Source organism: Podarcis vaucheri (genome assembly GCF_965113315.1).
Source record: "Podarcis vaucheri genome assembly, chromosome: 14".
Classification (NCBI taxonomy): Eukaryota; Metazoa; Chordata; class Lepidosauria; order Squamata; family Lacertidae; genus Podarcis; species Podarcis vaucheri.
Genome location: NC_138752.1, coordinates 1,471,312 through 1,477,223, shown reverse-complemented (window position 1 = coordinate 1,477,223; position 5,912 = coordinate 1,471,312). Strand labels below are relative to the sequence as shown.

Here is a 5,912-nt window from a genome sequence, read left to right as displayed (position 1 = left end):
AAAATGAGAGGCACAAATACAAGATGGGGGACACCTGGCTTGAGAGCAGTACATGTGAAAAGGATCTAGGAGTCTTGGTTGACCACAAACTTGACATGAGCCAACAGTGTGACATGGCAGCTAAAAAAGCCAATGCAATTCTGGGCTGCATCAATAGGAGTATAGCATCTAGATCAAGGGAAGTAATAGTGCCACTGTATTCTGCTCTGGTCAGACCTCACCTGGAGTACTGTGTCCAGTTCTGGGCACCACAGTTCAAGAAGGACACTGACAAACTGGAACGTGTCCAGAGGAGGGCAACCAAAATGGTCAAAGGCCTGGAAACGATGCCTTATGAGGAATGGCTAAGGGAGCTGGGCATGTTTAGCCTGGAGAAGAGGAGGTTAAGGGGTGATATGATAGCCATGTTCAAATATATAAAAGGATGTCACATAGAGGAGGGAGAAAGGTTGTTTTCTGCTGCTCCGGAGAAGTGGACACGGAGCAATGGATCCAAACTACAAGAAAGAAGATTCCACCTAAACATTAGGAAGAACTTCCTGACAGTAAGAGCTGTTCGACAGTGGAATTTGCTGCCAAGGAGTGTGGTGGAGTCTCCTACTTTGGAGGTCTTTAAGCAGAGGCTTGACAACCATATGTCAGGAGTGCTCTGGTGGTGTTTCCTGCTTGGCAGGGGGTTGGACTCGATGGCCCTTGTGGTCTCTTCCAACTCTATGATTCTATGATTCTATGATTCTATGATTAAGTGTACAGCAGGGTAGGCTACGTGTGTCACTCTGGTGCTTCACTGTTCAGTACACAGACGGGGGAAAGGCTAAACACTCTTCTCAGTGAAGCAACTTACACACTTGGTTGTGACTGGTGCATTTTGGTTTACCTTCCTTTTGCAAGCTCATTGCATTGCAGTTCCGCCATGGCTTTGATGTCTATGTGACCAAACTTTCTGTGCCAGAGTTTTAGGGAAGTCTGCTCCTTGCTTCTGGCACATGTGTGCCACGTTTGCAGTCTCGAGTTCTGAAAGATTATAGATACCATTAATCAAATATGCTTCAGCATACAATTTGCCACCTTTGGTTACTTGGCATTTACCATTTCCAAACTGTATATGAATACTTTTTCTGTCCAAGGTGGACACACTGATCATGTTGCAATTCAATTGTGGGACATATAGGACCTGTTTCACATGGTTTTTTTCAACTGATGGCTAAGTTTGCAGTTTAGGTTCCTGAACCTATACCACATTTCTTTATGGTTTCACCATTTGCAATTTGAATACTGTCAACCACTGATGGGGTAATACTGACAACGCCTCCAAAGAAATCTTCATCATAACTCATATGCAAAGAACATCCAGAATTACTGAAGCATTTGTTTGATTTCGCATCACAATTGTTTATATTTAGATTCTTCTCATGCAAAAGAAAATTGCTTTCTTGTTCATTGTTGAGAGCCAGTGTGGAGTGGTGGTTAAGAGAGGTAGACTCGTAATCTGGGGAACTGGGTTCGCATCTCCGCACCTTCACATGCAGCTGCTGGGTGACCTTGGGCTAGTCACACTTCGGTGAAGTCTCTCTGCCTCACTCACCTCACAGAGTGCTTGTTGTAGGGGAGGAAGGGAAAGGAGAATGTTAGCTGCTTTGAGACTCCTTCGGTTAGTGATAAAGCGGGATATCAAATCCAAACTCCTCTTCTTGTTGTGGTTCCCATTATTTTGATTTGGTGCTTAAATGAAAGGGATTTTGCTGGTTTGGGGGCTTCACAAAACTTGAATATGTGTCCCTCTTTGTTACTTCAGAAACAGCAACTCTTTTGGATGGAGCCTTGGTTCTCCTCTAAGATCACAACACATAGCTGGAATCACTGGGTTTTCCATTCCTGGCTGGAGAGATTTCTCTTCTCTCTGCACACTCCTCTCCCAGATGGCCAATTACATCTGTTAGGGTTAACTGTGGTTCACCATCCAAGAAAGTGGCAAATATCTCATATTTTTATCCTAGTGACCCCAAAAAGTAGCAAACTTTCAGTCCACCATTCAGTTTAAAAGTTCCAGCTTCTCAGTGATGGCTAGGAACTCTGTCATGTGGTTGTTAACAGTCTTTCTTGCGTTCAAACTTTAATTTAAACAAATCTCTCATCCAAGCACAATATGAAAGCTTGCTTGTCAATCCAAAAGCCTTTAGTAAATTTGTAATAATCTCAGTAGTTGTGTCACATATGTTAGTGTGAACCAATTGGGTGTCTGAAAGACTAACCAAAATAATTGAGACTGCTAGGTCATTTTGCTATTCCCATCTCCTTAATGAGGCTGCAACTTCCCTGGGCTTTTCTTTCTTAGTACAGAGTTTGCCAAAATTTAGAATCAGTAGATCAAGAGCTGATAGTTAATTTTCTTTCTTAGTACCAAGTTTGCCAAAATTTAGAATCAGTTGATCAAGAGCTGAGAGTTAATTTTCATGGTGTAATTGAGATTGCATTACGGTGAGTTCTTTTATGGAACAAGTAGTCATAGGATGCTCTATGATGTGGCTGGGCTCCCAGTTCCCATTAGCTGCAGACAGCATGCCCAGTGTTCACAGCATAAAAATACAAAATGAGAACACAAAATGCATAATAAAACAAAAAACAAATAACCTCCCTACACACACATGTGTTTTTTTTAAAGGCCACGGAATGTCAATCAACCAAAGGCCTGGTTACAGAGAAACATTTTTGCCTGCCATGTAACGATATGTAAAGAAGCTGCCAGTGAGAGAGCATTCCACAGATGGGGAGTCACTGCAGAAAAGGCCCCGTTCTCATGTTGCCACCCTCTGGACCTTTCAATGAGGAGGCACACAAAGCATGGCCTCAGAAGATGCTTGCAGGGTTCATATGCAGGGAGGCTGTCCTTGAGGTATTGCAGTCCTGAGACATTTAAAGCTTTATACGTTAAAACCATCACTTGGAATTGGGCCCAGAAACTAATTGGTAGCCAGTGCAGTCAGACCAGGATCAGTGTAATATGCCCAAACTGGCTTGCCCCAATGAGCAATCTGGCTGCCAAATGCTGCACAAGCTGAATTTTCCAAACCATCTTCAGAGGCAGCCCTACGTATAGCATTCAGAGTGCAAGCATCCCATCCAGCATATCTGTACTTCCACAATGCCCTGATTCTGGATTTCCTGTGTTAAACATGTCTTTGGGGTAGATGGCTTACAAGGCGCCATCCAACTCCCTGAATCTGACCCCATCAGCAAACATAGGTCACTGTTGACCCACTCTTCCCTTCAAAGGCATGCACGAAGAGAAGAAAGGAGGCTCCACTGTAAGCCTATGCACAGTGTAACCCAGAAGAACGTCTGAATGTGTTTGGCCCCAGGCAAGCTTGTATAGGATGTCATCCTTCAACCTTTGCAGCCCTAAAGTTCCATCAGCCCAAGTTCCTATTGCCAAGAGTCGGGGGGGGGGGAGCTGTAGTCCAATAACTGCCTTGTAGTATGACAATACAATTCCTCTCGTGTTTTTTGCTCACTTTCAGCATACCATTGTGGATATAATCCTTCTGGATAAACGAAAAAATTCCCAAGAAGGATTGTATTGACTGCTTTTTATGCACTGAACTCCCATGTGGGTTTGAAGGGGGGAAAGCTGCATATTCAGCCCCAAACTAGACAGCAGATCCCATTTTGTTCAGTTGCATAAGGAAGGAAGGAAGGAAGGAAGGAAGGAAGGAAGGAAGGAAGGAAGGAAGGAAGGAAGGAAGGAAGGAAGGAAGATGCCTACTTGGACAAGGTAGAAGTTACCTCCATCACTCTGGTCACATTTGACTTTTTTTAAGGGAAAGGGTTGTAGCCCAGGGGTGGGCAACTTCTTGGCATGCATAAGGTGACAGACCTGGTTACTGGCCTCTGCAGGTAAGGCTTAGAGAGTCCCCTGGTCTGCAACCCTGCAGAGCCACTGCCTGCCATTGTGTGCAGTAATGAGCTAGGCAGGCCACTGGCAGGGCTGGCTCCTATGACCGTTGGTCTCACTCACTATAAGGCAGCTCCCTAAGTTTCTAAGGGTGTTTTGCAATGTAGTCTTTAAAAGGCCAAAAAGGAAAATTTGTCCTTGGCATGACTACAGCCTTTCAGATACTTTCATCTGAAACTGTGTGATTGGAGTTGAATTATATCATATTTCCTCTTGTATATGTGTCTGGAGAGGGAGGGAGGGAGGGAGAGAGGGGCACATAAACACAGTTTGGGGAAAGGAAAATACCTGAATCAGGAGGAAGATTGAGCCAGCCCCTAGAGACACACAGGTGCTTTCATCATCTGCATCTCACAATGTTGGAGATTATTATGCCGTAGCTGTGAGATATACTTCTAATATTTCCATTTGTGATCCTGCAAACCAAAACTACAAGACCCTCAACAAGCAGCAGGAGGCGAGGGAAGAATCCATGGTTCAGTGCTGCCCCCTAGTGTGACATTTGGTGTTCACCTGGTTCTTTCCGGCTTTGCATCTATTGTTATTTACCGGTTGTTCATCCAAGCTGAACATCCACAGGCTGAACACCATATTTAGACTGAAAGTCAGTTTTAAAAAACCCCAACAACAGTGGAGTTCAGCTTCCAGAAAATCAAGACAGCTGTGCTGCTCTTTTTGAATGATGCTTCCACTTCCAGCTGGCAGACCTGCAAGCAGAGCTGAAGGTCGTTTTTCAGCCCAAGGGCCACATATCCCTGGCACAACACTTTGGGGGTGACATTCCAGTGGAGCCACAGACAAAGTGGGCAGGAAAATGACTGTGACTCTTTCCTTTTTACATATAGCCATTTCCCACTCCTGCTTTCCAAGGACTGGGGCAAGAAGCCGCCTGCTGATGGTGCCAACTGTAGCAACTTAGACCGTCAACATTTTAACTGGGGGTCTTCAAAAGGCAAGAAATACTAGAGACAATGTAGGCACAGACTCAGCAGGCACAGGCAACAGAGAATGAAGGTAGCTCAAGATCTGCCTCCTAGACACAAAGCGCTGCCAGCCTCCTCCGTCAAGCAGGGGTCAAGGGCTCAGTGTGATACTTTTAATTAGTCTAGAAGCAAGAGATAACTCAAGCATTTGGAGGTGCATCAACGTCCGTGCTTTTCCAATGTATCATTGTCAGATATCTGTAGTTATATTTTCTTCCGCTGATTAGACTAACATTCTGCAAGCAAAGCCCTGGGGGCCTCAGAACAGCATGGTCTTCCTCTGAGTTGACCAGAAGCACGTCCATTTCTCTCTTTTTCATATAATAATTTTTATTAAGTTTTCCATTTTAACAATCCAATCAAATCACATTAAATATTCCAAATTATACAAATATATATCATAAAGTCCAAATATTTTGCCAAATTATACATTTTTGTTGGGGCTTCCCATGCTTCAAGTTCAGTGGGGTCCAATCATCTTATGTTTCTACTGCCTTGAGTTTCCAAAAGTTCCTTCTTTGAGTCCTCCTGTTGTTATCCTTCTTTAGAGGCACGTCCATTTCTCAGCATAACTTCCCTTACGAGCAGGGATGGTAAACCTGTCCATTTCGTTTCTTTCTCAGTTTCCCCTTTTGCCAAACTGAAGTTCCATTTTCCACATTGTCACATCAGTTTACAATTTATTTTTCTTTTAAAAAATCGTGAAAATTCATCAGCATTTTAGTATGATGCTCTCCTAATATACACATTTTTCTATGCAATCTTGTCTAATATATTTCCTTAATGTAACACATTTTTGTCTGTGATTTTCCATAGTACATGCATTCTATGCACATTTTACGCCAGTATGTGTCCCTCCCTTTTTAGACATGACTTGGCTGAATAACCTTTGGTTCCATCATTTTTGTTTCCTGTTCTCAGGGCCAACGCAGGAGAGGGCTATAGGTGACTGCTGACCTCAGTGGCTGCCTCTGCTC

At 43.7% G+C, this 5,912-nt stretch overlaps 1 long non-coding RNA gene across 1 annotated transcript; it reads right to left on the bottom strand.

Annotated features, from left to right (window-relative positions):
* Positions 1–852: 852 nt before the first annotated feature.
* On the bottom strand, positions 853–4,365 carry LOC309519206. Its single transcript, XR_014213754.1, has 2 exons — positions 4,241–4,365; positions 853–1,014 (listed from the first exon to the last, which is right to left on the bottom strand). It is a non-coding gene; the product is annotated as an uncharacterized lncRNA (long non-coding RNA).
* Between the last annotated feature and the right edge of the window lie 1,547 nt (positions 4,366–5,912).